This window comes from Cetorhinus maximus, chromosome 14, assembly GCF_964194155.1.
Source record: "Cetorhinus maximus chromosome 14, sCetMax3.hap1.1, whole genome shotgun sequence".
NCBI classification, from domain to species: Eukaryota; Metazoa; Chordata; class Chondrichthyes; order Lamniformes; family Cetorhinidae; genus Cetorhinus; species Cetorhinus maximus.
The window spans coordinates 98,471,922-98,489,873 of NC_135892.1; the positions used below are offsets into that span (position 1 = coordinate 98,471,922).

At 45.5% G+C, this 17,952-nt stretch overlaps 1 long non-coding RNA gene and 1 pseudogene across 2 annotated transcripts in view; one reads left to right on the forward strand and one right to left on the reverse strand.

Moving 5' to 3' along the window:
- LOC144689873 (uncharacterized) overlaps positions 1-17,952 on the reverse strand; it is an 88,022-nt gene that overhangs the window by 24,650 nt on the left and 45,420 nt on the right. The gene's annotated exons all lie outside the window — the stretch shown is intronic.
- LOC144690230 (small nucleolar RNA SNORA53) lies at positions 17,083-17,219 on the forward strand (annotated as a pseudogene).

Genomic DNA, 17,952 nt, shown 5'->3' on the forward strand with positions numbered 1-17,952 from the left:
ATCTCCCTGCCCCTCAGCAATACCTCAAAAAGTTGCTTCTTCCTCAAGAAACGGTAATTGAGTTGTGCCAGATCAGGACACAGCTTGCAAAGGATGACATTACAACAGTGACCATGCTTCAAAAGTAATGCATTGGCTGTGAAGCATTTGGGATGCCCTGAGATTGTGAAAGGCGATGTATAAATGCAGTTGCTCTTTAGCCTGGCAAAGAACTGAGCCCACAGCCAAATAAGCTCTACCATCAGGGTGCACTAACTCTCAACTCAAAGACCAGCTCTCCTCCACAACTACCAAGGCCCTTATTTGGAGATCATTCTGTTACTCCTACAGACTTGAATCCCATCCTTACTTAAATCATTCTGTGTACAGTTAGTGACAAAAATATCTCATGAATCTGACAAACTCCCTAATGCATAAGCCCACCATCCTTCCCCATTTATGGCAATTCTTATGTGTCCTCTCAATCCTAGCTTTTAGCAAGAGATTCTAGTTGATCACTTGCAGTGATAATTTTGGGAGATACTTTCTTCTCTTTGCTTTCCTTGTTAAGAAGAAATTAAAGACAATGAAGCCACTCTGCATTCTGTTAATTGTATAACTATTGGGTGTTATTAATTGTGTTCAGGTGTTGGGTATTAACTGGGGACTCACCTGTGCTCATAAATACAGAAGCCAGCGGAAAGAGGAGTTGTTGTTTGGAAGTGCATGATATGCAATGCGTATTTCTGAAAATAAAAGCTTATGTGTTTAAAGGCTAGGCTTCAGGGTTCTATCCTTCACTGCCTGGCTATCTGAGTTCTAACAAATGCTGTCATTTAGAATGCAACCCAGGTTTTAGTACAAAGGCAAAATACTGCAGATGCTGGAAATACTCAGTAGATCTGGCAGCATCTGTGGACAGATAAAATGCTAACAATTTGGGCCTGTGAGCTTTCATCAGAACTGTGAGAAGTTATAGATGTAATAGGTTTTGAGCAAGTGAAAGGGTGGAGGAGGGGAAGAAGAACAAAAGAGTCAGTCTGTGATAGGAAGGAGAGATTAAGTGACAAAATGGTGCAAGGCAAAAATATCCTATTATATCTCTTTTTGGCCTTGCACCATGAAACCTTTTGTCATTTATGGTTGACTTTAAGCCCCTGCTGGGACCAGGATCCAAGGTGGGCGGGAGCTAAAAATAGCCCCGGTAGCCAGCGTGCCATTTCTCCAGCTCCATCCTGCCCCTATGCCATTTTTGTGGAGGTTGGATGAGGGGAATGGCATGGCTACCCGCTCATAAGCAGTGCGTAGCCTACTTAGCTTGTTGGTGGCCACTTAGGACCAATTAAAGAATCCGATTGAGATTTTCCAGTTGACCATCATGTTCCCACAGGTGGCAGGAGACAGTTTATTTGCCTGGAGAAGAACTCCGTGGCAGAATGGGGAGCTGGGGCTCCAGGCAGGCCCTCTCCACCTGCCTGGGTGCTGCAGCAGTTACAGGCCGCCCTGTAGGTAGGTAGAGCCCCCTCCTTCATCGACACATGCAACAGAGGCCTGGCTGCAAACCCTTTTTTTAATTTAAACATTAAAAAAGTTGGCGAGAGGGTGCCTCTATTTTGAAGCAGCCTCTCTCCTACTTCCCTGCCATCACAGCCTGCTACTGCTTTCAAGCTGGAATGCCTGTTTGGTCCGCCAGCTTGAAGAGCCTGTCCACTCTCCTGAATTGGACAATGAGCCCAATTAGGGGGACAACAGCTCAGCAGTGCCATCAGTATTGGTGGCCACTGCTGAGCAAGGCAGGGCCCTGCTACGGTCGACTGTTTGTAAAAACTTTAAAATTATATAGATGAAGAGAAATTCCTCTGAGCTAATTCCTGGGGCCATGGGGGCTAACTTCCCTACTCATGGCCTCCTTCTGAAGAAAGAAAATGCATCCCCCCTCCCCACTCCCTGCAGCTGGGCTGCTACTGGCAGGGGGTCAATCCACCATTAGCTAAATGCTATCACTGGCCCTCTATCCAGCTCTACTTGTCCCACCCCCCCCCCCTTAAACCAGCTTATATTTCACCTCTCTTCTATTTTTACTTAATTCTGTTGAAGAGTCATACGGACTCGAAACGTTAACTGTGTTCCTCTCTGCAAATGCTGTCAGACCTGCTGAGTTTTCCAAGGTATCTTTATTTTTATTTTTGTTTTGGATTTCCAGCATCTGCAGTTTTTTGCTTTTATATTAGCTAAATGTTGACAGTCTGGTAAAATGTTCCTTAACAGGGCATAATGAATATTTAAATTTGCTTCCTGCCTCCTTGTGAAGGGAAGCCTGTCTGAAGCTGGTTCCACCATTGGTAAAATTCCCTACAGAGGGACATAGTCAGGGAGCCGATCCATCACGGCTCCCCCCAATTTTATGCAACCTCCACCCTGATGTGATCCTGTCTCATGTGGGCTATTAAAATTTTCCTTGTTAAGTCTGTTTCTCTCCCTATAGATGCTGTCAAACCCACCCAATATTTCCAGCATTTTCAGTTTTTATTCCAGATTTTAGTAGACAATCCTAAATGGGGATGAGGCGGCACTCGCTGCCAAGGCTACCTTTTTCTAAAGGCTTCCTTTTCTTTGGGCCAAAAATGTTACCCTGCTGGAATACAGATATTAACACCTCAAATTGGAGTCCATTAAAAAAAGTAAAAGAGGATACAGTCTGTATTTTGTCACGCAGCTAGCTTCACGTTGAATTCAATGGTCTTGATACTTCCAATTTAAAGATGTAGATGACTGAGCTGGTTGTTCTTCGGGAGACAATAGTGCTAGTTTGGATTCTTTTAAGAAATCTCTGTCTGCAGCAGGGTATCCCTGGATGGTTACAGTCAGTAAACAGGCCTCAAAGCTTACCAGATGGATTGGACAAAAAGGGAGGCAGGTGGGACCCCACTTAAGTCTTCTCCCTAAGTTGCTTGTCCTCAGTTCTACTGAGAAAACGTGTTTAAAACATACAATAAGTTTGCCGGTCATGTGACTTCCCTTCTCCAACTGCCAGGGGATTAAAAAACAAGACAACTAAAGAGCATTTAATTTTAAGACCTTGGTGACCTTAAAATGTACCAACCTCATGTACTGCATTGAACCACATGGTTACAGACACAAAATGGCTGCCTTCATCCTTCCAGGTGCTGCAAAAGTATTAAATTGTCTGCCTGTGACCCCAGAGGCTTATAGAGGGTTCTAGCAACATCTGGAGCCTGCCATAGATACTGAATGAAGGTGCACCAAGGAAAATTTGAGCTGGTATTTGGCAGCATAATTCTGGTGGGCTGCAGAAAATTCAGCCTACTGAGCCTTTTGTGATTTTGTGATCTGATCCATCCCAGGAAAATCGAAGGACACATCTTCCGAAAGTGTTGAAGCATTACAGAAAGATACAGTATATGAGGTAATTGAGGCATGACATTTGGTGAGTTGAGCATGGTTGGGGGAATAAAAAGGTGACTTTGGACCCATGGTCCCAAAGGCTTTCAACCATTATGTTATTCCTTGCATCATTTCTGTGTCCGATTTAGAATAATAGGTAGAGATTGATGGCTATAATTGGTCAACAACTCATTATCATTGTAGCAGGTGACTACCAAAATGATAGAAGGCAAACTAAATGGACCTTGTTCTCTGATTATCTAACAATTCCTATGTTCTTAAGATAAAACCTATCTGTATTCAAGTATGTAGCGCCTCACCGAGAATCATCTGTGCATATAATTACTGTCATTCTGAGGTATGGGAAAAAAAATTGTGAATCTGGGCAATGTGGGAGTGGTAGGTTAGGGGTGAGGAGGTAGAAAAATCAACGCTGAGTCATGGCTCACAACTGCAGACATATAAACACTTTGGTGCAAGAAGGTATATGTCAGTCAATCTGTTATTTTTTTTTGTTGGCTTGCTTCATTTAAACATGGAATTATGGTGATATTCATACTGGTTTGTCAATTCTGATGTAGATTCATTACTGTAATAGATACTTTATGCCAATGGATTAAAAACCTCTAGTCTGTGAAATTCCTGCCTTTGTTAATTTTAACAAAAAAGCAGACTTGAATGTATGGTGTCATTACTTTTGTATTGAAGATGTGCCTTACGGCAAATTATGTTTTTTAATCCACTGCCTGGAAACTTGAATTGTGCTTTTAAAAAAACAGACCTTTTAAAAACACAGAGACTAAAGCGACTTGAACTCATGCCCAAGTTGGCTAACTCCAATTTGCATTACTATATGTTCCATATTCCAATTCATTGTAGTGGAGTCAGACTGTCTGCAAAAACCATCAAAGACAATGGGCTGCATTTTACATGTTCCCATTAGATGTGTTTCTGGTGGGGGGGTGAATGTGAAATAGAATGTGTGTCCACTCACCACCATCCCATCCACCCCCGAGCTCACCCCCATAATACGGGGGTCGGTGGACGGGTGCCAAAATTGGCAGCCCAACTATTATATTCAAATATGTCATCAAGGGTCAATTAGGCTTGTCACCAAGCCAATTGATCCTGATAACACACTGCCCATGCCATAAAAAGTTTGGTGTGGGCAGCCGGTTGGGAGCGGGCAGCCCGATTTTTTAATTCAATCCTTCAAAGGGTGAGAAGGAACATAGGAACACAGGAGCAGGAGTAGGCCATTCAGCCCATCGAGCCTTCTCTGCCATTCAATACAATCATGGCTGATCGTCCCAGGAACAAACCTGGTGAACCTTTGTTGCACTCCCTCTATGGCAATAATATCTTTCCTAAGCTAAAGGGGCCAAAACTGCACACAGTGCTTCAGGTTTGGTCTAATCAAGGTTCTGTGACTTATTCAAAAACAGAAACAGAAATACCTGGAAAAACTCAGCAGGTCTAGCAGCAGCGGCGGAGAAGAGCATAGTTGATGTTTCGAGTCCTCATGACCCTTCAACAGAATTAAGGAAAAATAGGGAAGGGGTGAAATATAAGCTGGTTTAAGGGGGAGGGGGGGAGGGGAGAGGGGACGGCATTGTTGGGACAAGAAGCCAGTAATAGGTGGAGATAACCAAAAGATGTCACAGACAAAAGGACAAAGAGGTGTTGAAGGTGGTGATATTATCTAAAGGAATGTGCTAATTAAGGGTAGAAAGCAGGACAAACAAGGTACAGATAGCCCTAGTGGGGGTGGAGTGGGGTGAAGGAATACTAAAAAGGCTAAAAGGTAGAGATAAAACAATGGGTGGAAATACATTTAAAAATAATGGAAATAGGTGGGAAAAGAAAAATCTAAATAAATTATTGGAAAAAACAAAAAGGAGGGGGAAGAAATGGAAAGGGGGTGGGGATGGGGGAGGGAGTTTAAGATCTAAAGTTGTTGAATTCAATATTCAGCCCAGAAGGCTGTAAAGTGCCTAGTCGGAAGATGAGGTGCTGTTCCTCCAGTTTGCGTTGGGCTTCACTGGAACAATGCAGCAAGCCAAGGACAGACATGTGGGCAAGAGAGCAGGGTGGAGTGTTGAAATGGCAAGCGACAGGGAGGTCTGGGTAATGCTTGCGGACAGACCGAAGGTGTTCTGCAAAGCGGTCACCCAGTCTGCGTTTGGTCTCTCCAATGTAGAGGAAACTGCATTGGGAGCAACGAATGCAGTAGGCTAAGTTGAGGGAAGTGCAAGTGAAATGCTGCTTCACTTGAAAGGAGTGTTTGGGCCCTTGGACATTGAGGAGAGAGGAAGTGAAGGGGCAAGTGTTGCATCTTCTGCAGTTGCATGGGAAGGTGCCGTGGGAGGGGGGTTGAGGACTAGGGGGTGATGGAGGAGTGGACCAGGGTGTCCCGGAGGGAACGATCCCTACGGAATGCCGCCGGGGGGGGGTGAAGGGAAGATGTGTTTGGTGGTGGCATCATGCTGGAGTTGGCGGAAATGGCGAAGGATGATCCTTTGAATGCGGAGGCTGGTGGGGTGATAAGTGAGGACAAGGGGGACCCTATCATGTTTCTGGGAGGAAGGAGAAGGCGTGAGGGTGGATGCGCGGGAGATGGGCTGGACACGGTTGAGGGCCCTGTCAACGACCGTGGGTGGAAAACCTCGGTTAAGGAAGAAGGAGGACATGTCAGAAGAACTGTTTTTGAAAGTGGCATCATCAGAACAGATGCGATGGAGGCGAAGGAACTGAGAGAATGGGATGGAGTCCTTACAGGAAGCGGGGTGTGAGGAGCTGTAGTCGAGGTAGCTGTGGGAGTCGGTAGGCTTGTAATGAATATTGGTGGACTATCTATCACCAGAAATTGAGACAGAGAGGTCAAGGAAGGGAAGAGAAGTGTCAGAGATGGAACATGTGAAAATGATGGAGGGGTGGAGATTGGAAGCAAAATTAATAAATTTTTCCAGGTCCCAACGAGAGCATGAAGCAGCACCGAAGTAATCATCGATGTACCGGAGAAAGAGTTGTGGGAGGGGGCCGGAGTAGGACTGGAACAAGGAATGTTCCACATACCCCATAAAGAGACAGGCATAGCTGGGGCCCATGCGGGTACCCATAGCCACACCTTTTATTTGGAGGAAGTGAGAGGAGTTAAAGGAGAAATTGTTCAGTGTGAGAACAAGTTCAGCCAGACGGAGAAGAGTAATGGTGGACGGGGATTGTTCGGGCCTCTGTTCGAGGAAGAAGCGGAGAGCCACCAGACCATCCCCGTGGGGGATGGAGGTGTAGAGGGATTGGATGTCCATGGTAAAGAGGAGGTGGTTGGGACCAGGGAACTGGAAATTGTTGATGTGACCTAAGGTGTCAGAGGAATCACGGATGTAGGTGGGAAGGGACAGGACAAGGGGAGAGAGAAGGGAGTCAAGATAGCGAGAAATGAGTTCCGTGGGGCAGGAACAGGCTGACATGATCGGTCTGCCAGGACAGTCCTGTTTGTGGATTTTGGGTAGGAGGTAGAAGCGGGCCATTCGAGGTTGGGCGACTATCAGGTTGGAAGCTGTGGAAGGAAGATCTCCAGAGGAGATGAGGTCAGTGACAGTCCTGGAAACAATTGCTTGATGTTCAGTGGTGGGGTCATGTGGGGTCAATAAGTCTGTGACTTATTGATGAGGATTCCCAGGTTCCTTTGTACATCTACACTTTCTAATCACTTATCATTTAAGAAGTGCCCTGCATATCTGTTCCTCCTACCAAAGCAGACAACCTCACATTTTCCTGCATTATATTCCATCTGCCATGTTCTTGCCCACTCACTAAGTCTGGAAATGGGGGAGGTTTAATCTTCAGGGGCTGCCATTTGTGGATCGGGAAGCAGTCTCCCTAAGGTGGAACCCCCACTCTTCCTAACCCCCAACAGCCTTAAACCTAACACCACCCCCCAACCACCTCCCCCACTCCCTGACCAGCTGAAACCCTCCCTAGCCAAGACCCTGGGCTTACTGGCTTTAGGGATCCATGGGCCTTCTTACTCCTCTACTTGCAACCCCATCAGTGGCCATTAACGCGGAACTGATGGAGCCAATTGGATTGTCCGGCAGCTCCAGGGGCTGGAGTCCCACATTGCTCTTGTTAAGCCCGTCCACAGCACATTAAGGGTGCAGGGCACACCAACATGGAGCAGGTTGGCTCTACACCGTCTTGGCTTCAGGATAGGGGGGTGGGTGCAAACCATCCACCCCCCATTTATTCAGCCCAATTACTTCAGGGGAGTGTGAAGGACTCACAACTGCTGTATCATTAGCAAGGCATCTATGGCAATCATCTGAGATATTCAACCGTTGGAGACAGGCCATTAAGACTAATTGCTTGGACAATTGAACTTTGGCTAAGTTAGCTAGTGAGCTAATCAAGTCACCTTTAGAATACATGGACAATGTCTTTTTTAAAATCCCCTGGCAGCTGGAGAAAAGAAGTCACATGACTGGAAAACCCATTGTATATTTTAAACACGTTTTCTCAGTAGAACTGAGGACAAGCAGCTTAGGGAGAAGACTTAAGTGGGGTCCCTCCTGCCTCCCTTTTTCTCCAATCCATCTGGTAAGCTTTGAGGCCTGTTTGCTGACTGTGCTCATCCAGGGACGCCCTGCTGCAGACAGAGATTTCTTAAAAGAATCCAAACCAGCACTATTATCTCCCGAAGAACAGCCAACTCAGTTGTTTATGTCTTTAAACTGGAAGTATCAAGACTTTGGAATTAAGCCTGAAGTCAGCCGAGTGACAAAACTATAGCCTGCATACTCTTTTACTTTTTTTATGGACTCTAATTTGGCCAATCTATCTTTCCACACACTGTAAGCTGTATTGGTGTGTGTGAACTTCGATTGTGTGTGTGTGTGTGAAAGTTGGTGCGTCTTTTATTATTTTACTTAGATCGGTTTAAGTATAATAAAGCCTACCTCTTCCTTTGCTAAGCTCAAGAAAACCTGTCCTATTGTTTTTTTTTATGACCACAGCATGTAAACAGTTAATTACTCACTGAATTGGCAAGTACGCCCTTTACAAACAAAAAAGCCCATTGCCGCCAAATGAGGAAGGGCAAAGATGGGAACCATTCGACCCCTTCTCACCTAATCATAACACTTTATACTTGTCCTTACTTTTTATGTTAAATTTAGCAAAAACATAAATTTAATCTCCTATTGAGCTAACTACTGGCAAAGGAAAGTCCAATTAACTACATTTATGTTACATATTCCAAACAGTAAAAATGGCATATTCCTGCAATGCTACATAATACTCAGCCCAGGCATTTTACTACTGACATGGCTGAAACTATTATGATTCAAGTCACGCTTAATATCTGAGAACATACAAACAAAATGTATTGTATTAGAGTGTTACTTTGACAAGAGCATAATATTTATATGATAGAAATAATTTATCTGTTTCAACTAGCAAGTGCCAAGTTATCCCTTTACTTGAATATAAGAATTAGATCCACAGAATAGAAAGAGTGTAACGTACAAGTGAACATTCCAGAACATGGAATCTGGCATGGACTTGATGGGCCAAATAGCCTCCTCCTGTGCAGTAATGACTCTATGACTAACAGTCTTACCCTGGGGGATGAAGAAAATTCATGCTGAAAATTTTAAATCTATATATTAAAAGTGGCAAGGAGGGGAAATTAAATTCCAGAGTCAGAAAAAAAAAGATTCCTTCAAGCTCTTAGCATTACGATACAGATTTCACCTTAAAGCTAATAAACATCAATTACTATTTTGTATTTGTAAATAAATAGAAATAAAATAAAAGTGTTATTTTTCTATGGAATGTTTGGAATACCACAATTAATATGCTTATGTTACTGAAAATATTACATGTCACAGTAAATGACTGACCAAAAAACATGACCAGTATTTCAGCAACGTTTGTTCTTAAAATAAGTTCGCAGGTTTACTAGGAGCCAGCAGAATCCAATGCTAGAAGGGCCCCTCAGAGGGTGGTACTCTGATTCAGGGACCATTTCAGCCACAGAAGCTGGAACTCCAACAGAAAGATGGAGTGCTGAACACCTACATGTGAAGCTGTGTGGATGCAGGGCTGGTGGCTTTGCAGCAATGTGGTGAAGAAATTGATTCGCCAACTACACCTGCCCAAATTACATAGTATTATACAATGTGGTCAACCTTTTTAGTTGCACAGACTAGGCTGGTCCCTTGAGTACAAAAGGTGGTCTAATTCATGGGTCTAAAATGTTTGAAGTTCTTGATAGGGCAGCCCAGAAACTATTTCTTCTTGTGTAGAGGGGTGGGGGAGTCCAGAACAAGGGGACATAATCTTAAAATTAGAGCCAGGCTGTCTAGGAGTGATGTCAGGAAGCACCGCTTCAGACAAAAAGTGGTGGAAATCTGGAACTCTCTCCCCCAAAAAGCTGAGGATGCCACGTAAATCGAGAATTTTCGATTTGAGGTTGATCAGTTTTTGTTAGGCAAGAGTATTAAGTGTTATGGAACCAAGGTAGATAGGTGGAGTTAAAATACAGATCTGTCATGACCTAACTGAGTGATGGAACAAACTCAAAGGGTTGAATGCCTATTCCTGTGCCTATAAGTCCAGTTCACATCTGGGTGCTTCCAATCTGAAAACTGGCATGGTCTATTTCTGTGGCTGCTGAACACACTAACAAGGAAACTTGTCAATAGAGTTGAGAGTCAGGCTATATAAATTATGCACAAAAAATGCAATTGAAAAGCCTCACTTCAGAATCTGTGAGGTTTCCTTGGCTCAGTGATAGCGCTCTTGCCAGTCAGAAAGTAACGTGGTTAAATTGCACTTTAGAGACTTGATTATTTAATCCAAACTGACACTTTGGTGCAGGCAGTACTGTATGTTTCATAGGGACCATAGGAAATAGGAGCAGGAGTAGACAACTCAGCTCCTCGAGCCTGCTCTGCCATTCAACTAGTTCATGGCTGATCTTCTACCTCAACGCCATTTTCCCGCACTATCCCCATGTCCCTTGATATCGTTCACATCTCTGAATCTATCAATCTCTCTCTTGAATATACTCAATGACTGAGCCTCCATAGCCCTCTGGAGTAGAGAATTGCAAAAATTCACTGCCCTTTGAGTGAAGAAATTCCCCCTCATCTCAGTTCTAAATGGCCTATCTCTTATTCTGAAATTGTGTCTCCTTGGTCTAGACACCTCAGCCAGGGGCACATCCTTCCTGCATCTAATCTGTCGAGCCACATAAAAATCTTGTATCTTTCAATGAGCTCACCTCTCATTCTTCTAAACTCTAGAGAACATAGTTCCTTCAATCTCCTGAAATGTCATCTTTTGGATGAGATGTTAAACTAAGGGCGGAATCATCTGTCCTGTTGGCAGTGACCATCATGGCTGGTGGGAGGGGTGCACGGTGGGATCATCTGACGATGGTGTCCACCATGGTGGAACGCAAATCCCACTGGAGGCCGTCGTGAACCCAATTTGCATCCCAGTATTGGGATACAAAGTAAGGTCCGACTGGAATTGTCCACCCACACCTGATTGACCATTATGCAGGCGGGAAAACATGTCTTCCTAGAACATGTCTCGACAAGTGAGAGGTGCAGAAGTCGTGACTCACCTTTAAAGCCTTGCACAGATCGCAGACATCCAAAGAGGAGAAGATGCTGGAGCTCTACAGCTACCGCACCCTGGAGGTTGGGTGGATTCTCATGACCATGGCTCCGCCACATAGCAGCCCTCTGAAAGTGGAAGGTCTCTGTTGATGCTTCAGATCCGCTTCGGACTAGCCGTATAAATACTGTGACTACAAGAGCGGGTCAGAGGCTAGGAATAGTGCGACGAGTAACTCACCTCCTGACTCCCCAAATCCTGTCCACCATCTACAAGATGCAAATCAGGAGCATGATGGAATACTCCCCACTTGCCTGGATGAGTGCAGCTCTCACAACACTTGGGAAGCTTGACACCGTCCAGGACAAAGCAGCCCGCTTGATTGGCACCACATCCACAAACATTCACTCCCTCCACCACCGATGCACAGTAGCAGCAGTGTGTACCATCTACAAGATGCACTGCATGAATTCACCAAGGCCCCTTTGACAGCACCTTCCAAACCCACCACCATTACCATCTAGAAGGACAAGGGCAGCAGACACATAGGAACACCACCACCAGGAAGTTCCCTTCCAAGCCACTCACCATCCTGACTTGGAAATATCTTGCCGTTCCTTCACTGTAGCTGGGTCAAAATCCTGGAACTCCCTTCCTAACAGCACTGTGGGTGTATCTACACCACATGGACTGCAGCAGTTCAAGAAAGCAGCTCACCACTACCTTCTCAAGGGCAACTAGGGATGGGTAATAAATGCTGGCCCGGCCAGTGAAGCTCACATCCCGTGGATGAATTTAAAAAACCAAAATTACAGTCTTGTCCATGAGCTGCTATGGATGATTGGCGAGGGGGGGGGAAAGAGAAAGATCTAGCTGTGAGTGGGGGAGGAAGGTGTACCAGGAAGGGATGGGAGAGGAAGATCTATGTGTGACTGAGGGAGGAAGGTGTACCTGGGGGGTGAGGTTGGGAGAGGGGGGACGAAGGTGTTGGTGGTGCAGTGAGGTTGGGAGGCAGGGTGGGACCAAGGTGTCGGGGAGGTGAGGTTGGGAGCAGGAGAAGGGGATATGGGGGGAGGAGGGTGTAACGGGCAGGAATGCAGCAATGGTGTGGTGGGTGTAAAGGGGGAGGAAGGTGTAAGGGAGGGAGATCAGAGGGGTGAAGATGTCTGGCGGAAGGCGCGGGTTTGGAGGGCGGAAGGTGTCCGGGGGAGGAGGGAGTTCAGAGAGGGGAATGGTATCCGGGAGGAGGAGGGAATACGGTTGGAGGAGGTATTAAGGATGAAGGAAGGATTAAGGGGCTGGTTGTCCAGGCGAACGTGCAAGGGAGGGGTCTGTGGAGTCAAGGTGCCAAGGTGGGGAGCAAACTGAGGGTCGGAGTGGTGAGAGGGAATAGTGTGAGAGGGGGCAGAGGGAGCCGGTGGGGCAGAGGGAGCCGGTAGGGCAGGAGGGTGAGGGTATGGCGGTAGCGGTAGAAGGGTTGTTGGTGGGAACTCGGAGGCAGACACGGGTCCTAGGGTAGGAAGGAGGAGTTTGGGAAGGTCAATGGGGATGGGATTCTCAGGAAGGTAGGAAACGTGCATGTTCTCCTGGACACCTTGGAAAGACAAGGATTCGGGTTGGTAGGTGATTGTGGAGAGGTGGAAGGTGAGGCCAGGGGGTTGACAGTGATGGAGGAGAGGACATGGATGACTGGGGGAGGGGAAGCTGATGGGGGAGCTGATCCAAAACTTCACAATGACAATGGTTGTTGAAATCAAAGGAGAGCGGAGCTTTGTGTTGGACAGGCACACGTGCTGCATGGGAGTGCAATCAGTGTGTGGGTGGAGATGCAGGTCAGCTTAGATGGATAACTGAAAGAGAACCTCAGCAGGCAGCATTGAAAATGCTTGGGATAGTAAGTTATGTGTGATGGATGAAGGCTCCATGTGTGTGGGGGAGTGCTTTCATGAGGCTCCAAAAGGCCCTGCTGTACACACACGCTTCTCCCTATAGGATCTCTTGTGGTCCAGCTGCATGCAGTGGCGGGAAGGAGGGAGGGCAGGGGCGGCGGGGTGGTGGTGGGGGAAAGCAGTGGGAGGACTTGCAATGCCTGTCAAGGTAGCTGAAATACAACACTACACATTATTCAGTGAAAGTGAATGTATTTTCAGATTATAAAGTGACAAAATGTGTTCACCCGTGCAACCACTTGTGATGAGAATTTCTTAACTTTTCTAGGCCAATCACTTCTTCTAGATGCTACCCAGACATCCGCAGCAGGAGCAGAGACAGCCTGTACAATGGTTGGGCCTGTTGCCTCTGATGACTTTGGTATCTCTAGAGAGCTGAGGCCTTGAGGACCCTTTGCTTTGGCTGTCCTCCTGCTGGCCAGCTGCTCTCTCTGCGCTGACAGAAGTCGAGGTTGAGGGGGTCACAGGCAAAGGGGACTTGGAGGGGGTTGACAGCCTCTGAGATTCCTGAGTGGATGACCCAGAGTGTCCAGCTGCCACTCCTCCTCCCTTTGGGTGCCTGAGAGTCCTGGCCTGACTCCTTGAGAGGAAGAAGCACCTGGAGGAATGTCGAGGTGCCCCATTTCCCTCTTACGTTGCCACTGCAGGAACTCACCCATGGTTACCGCAATGAAGTGCAGGTCTGCACACCTCTCCACGTTTTGCTGGATCAGGATCTCCATGCCGTCCACCATCCTTCTCATGGAGACACCCAAGTGCGCACATGTGGGCAGCATTTCATCAGAGAGCATGCAGATGCACTTCTCCGACTCACGTGCCACTCTGTTGAGGGCTTCTAACAGCTTTGCGTGATGTTCCTCCACATTCTGCTGATTCTCCACAATGAGTTGGAAAGCCAAATCCAGTTGCTCATCATCTGACTCGGACCTCACATTTGCCTCTTCCCCAGCAGTCCTCCGAATGCCAGGGAACTCGGCTGAACCTGCTTCCTCCTGCTGTGGACATGTGTCTGTGCGGTGACCACCAGATTGTGAACCCAAGATTTATGTCTCTGCGCTGCTGGAGGGTGTGGGTAAGTGCTGTGATGGGTCTTCCACACTGCTTATTTCCAGCTCTTTAATGGAGGAGGTGTCCGCTTCGCTGGAGGTGAGAACATGGATGGAGCTGGGGGATTGGCTGGCTGAGGGTGTCGATCACTTGGCAGAGCTCCCTGTGAACCAAAGTAGAGATGGCAGCAGAGTCAAAAGCAGGAGAGAGAACAGTCACAGTTGCATTGAGAGAGGAATGCTGTGGTGCAGGATCCTCATGTGGGCGTTTGCTGCTGACCTCACTGTCACCACAGGCACGGTCCACGTCCTCACCAGTCAGTGTGATGGCACGCTCCTCAAAGTGAGTGAGGGGCCACTCCACCTCTGTTCTGGGATCTCTTTCTGCCATTGTGAGCCAGCTTCTCCTGCTTGAAAACAGATGGAGAGAGTGTGAGCAGGACACATGGCACTACGTGGAATGTTTGTGTGGTGAGCAGAACCATGGACGGGATGAGGATGCGAGCTCCAGAGAATATGAGCCTGATGGAGACATGAGGGTGTGTGTGAGAGTTAGTGGTGTTGTCCCTTGAGGTGTGAGATCCCTGTGACGTGTGATGGGTTTGGGAGCGTGTGAGTTGAGAGTAATGAGGCGGTTAACTTAGCCTGATGGAATGGATGAGATCATTCATCCTCTTCCTGCATTGGATGACTGACCTCCTCTATGCTCTGGTGGTGCTGACCGCCACTGCCACTACCTCCCAGGCCGGATTGGTGACCCTGGTGGACCTCCTGCGGCCAGAGCGGGGGTAGAGGACATCAGCAGCCTTCCACTGCATCCAGCAGGCGCCCCAGAGGGGTGTCACTAAATTTGGGGGCTGCTGTCTTCTTTGCTTTCGGGGCCATGTCACCTGGACACCTGCAGTCCTGATCTGTAGACATGAGGCAGGCTGTGTTCTGGTGCATTTTAAATATGCTGCCCGGATGAAGGAAGCACTAAGGTCACAGTGTGGCGGGCAAATACAAGCCTGCCCACCAGCGAACTAGAGTGTTTCCTGTGAATGCATTATTAATGAGGTGCGATGCACCGGGAAAAGGACGATACAGCGTGAAAACCCACCATTGTGCCAGGCGGGACAAACAAATTTTTTATACTCGTTACCACACTTAGTGCAAATCTGGGATGATTCCTCCCAGAAGCTTTGTCTGCCCTCTCATCCTTCAACCAATATCATTAAAAACAGGTTATCTGGTCATGTATCTCTTTGAGGTCTGTGGGATCTTGCTATGTGCAAAATAATTCCCTGCGAGACAAAAGTACATTGCAAAAGTAATATTTCATTTGCAGTGGTGTGCTTTGGGTCATCTTGAGATAGTAAAAGGCATCATATAAATGCAAATCCTTTTCCTTTCATTAACTGTATTAAAGGTTGTTTCTTAGCAGAGTGGTGCTCACTAATCGTCACCTCTTTTACTGTCACTTTCTTGCTTAATGGATTATAATGGGCTTTATGTTCAATGCCTAAAGGTTCATTCTTTTCAATACAACAGATTCAGAATCATTTTTCATCTGATAACATCAGCTCTTTATTGTCAATCTTTTTTTTTACTATTTTTACAATGTGACTCCCATCTATAATAGTATTGACAAAACTTCAGTGTTGCTGAAAAAAGAGATATGTCTAAGCTTTTCGTCTTGCACTCATCAGGACACTCGCAAGAATACAAATATAAGGGGGAAAACAACAATTTATACTGTATGTGAAGAGAGTGCTGTTTGGTTGGCAAGTGGCATTGCCATGGAGAATGCACCACTGATGGTGACTGACAGTTAACTGCCAAGCATTATTTGAAATTTAAATCAGGCAGCTTGACCCTGATTGGTCAAGTCATTGCCCTGAGGAATGAGTCAGTGAATGGCTGTTACTTATCTTGTTTAGCTGAAACAGGTGCAGTGTATGTACATGTTCTTTCTGTCAATGACTTGACCAATCAGAGTCAGGCTGCCTGGTTTAAATTTCAAACACTGCTCAGCACTCTCTTCACATAAAGTATAAACTGTTGATTTTTCCTCTTATATTGGTATTCTTGTGAGTGTCCAGATGAGTGCAAGACAAAAAGCTTAGACATGTCTCTTTTCTCATCAATACTCAAGTTCTGTACTACCAAACGACTATTGGTACTGACAAAATTATCTCCTTGGACCAGTACACATTATCATTATAAGTTAACAAGATATTACTTGGAATCTATTAAACATAAACTGGCAATGTTGGATGCTGCCACATGGTGCCCAAAGTGAACAAGTGTTTAGTTCCCTAGCAATAGCCTTCCTCAACTTTTTAAGCAGAAAAATCCCCAAACTTGTAAAATGTATAAGATGTTTGAGTTGTAATTTTCACAATATTTTGAACACTTTGTTGACCTATGAGGTAAAATATGTTCTATTTTAAAGGAATTTAAAGGAGGAATTTAATGGATAAAGCCACACTTCAGTGACCTGAGCACATAATCTAGGCCAATGCTTCAGTGCAGTATTGAAGGAATGCTGCATTGTTAGAGATAATATTTATTTGATGACACACTAAACTGCCTACTCTCAGATGGACATATGGGACTTTTAAAGAAGACCATGGGGGTTGTTCCTAGTGTTTGTGGCTAATACTTGTCCCTCAAACAACATCACCAAAGTCTGATCATTTATCTCATTGCTGTATCTCATGCCCTCACATGGCAATGCTGTGTACCTTTAAAATTATGTAGTACTAGCTTTGGATGGCAAAAAAAGACACCATGATGGGTTATGCCAGTAAAAATAGATTATGGGGTGCTAAGCAATAAATTTTGAGGGGACTTATTTTAACCAGAGAAAAGAAAATTCAGATAGGAGCACAGGAACATAGGAACAAGAGCCATTTAGCCCCTTGAGCTTGTTCAGCTATTCAGTGGGATCTTGGCTGACCTGCAACCAAACTATTTGCACTCACAGTGGGAACATCAGACATCGATCATTCAATCCAGCACAGGTATGATGGGCTGACTGGCCTCCTACTGTGCTGCATCATTCTGTGATTTTAATTATTTATATCCACCTTAACCTACATCCTTTAATAACTTGAGTCATTGGCATGTTAAAGTAATATATCTGCACGGTAGCCCCTCTGTTCTGATGTGGACAACTTGTTACTACAGGTTGTTGCTGCCATCAGGACTTTGCTGCTGTGTGGACACATTTATCAAAATCCATCTGGTTTAAATACTGCAATGAAATGTGACGTTCGCAAGGTTAACAAAAATCTATCAATTTCAGATTTAAAATTAACAACTGACTTAATATCAAATGCCAAACTTCTATCACCCTTTACGCATAGAAGTATTTTTTAACTTCATTCCTGATAGGCCTAGCTCTAATTTTTAGACTATGCCTCCTAGACCTAGACACTCCAACCAACAGAAATAGCTTCTGTCTTTTTAATGTTAGCGACAGGAATGGGAGAAAACTGAAACCCTTGTTCCCTTCCCTTACTATCTGTAATCAGTATGTTTTTGAAAAGGAGGGTTTCTTAATCTCTAGGTGTACAATCAACTTGAATAACGAGCAGCACGCTTTTGGTAGGTTTAAATTAAGACAATTATTTATTCACATGTTCACCCTGAAAATCTATCATTATGTCACTCACTCACCACACACACACACGCACACTCGAGGGAAATACAGTTAAAGAGGATAGTGCAAGTTACAAGGGAATAGTTCGTAAGTCACATAATTGACTCATCTCATTGCAGGCCTAGTGAAGAAGGGGTTCTTTTCCACTCTTTAAGTGTAGCTAGTGGAATTCAATAACCAAATTTGTATATCAAAGTCGTTGCAGGATTCCCTGGAAGAGGTGAATTTCCAGCAGGTCACAGAGTTAGTTGCTTGTACTCTTATTATTAGGAGATCAGTTTTCTGTACTGGTGGACCT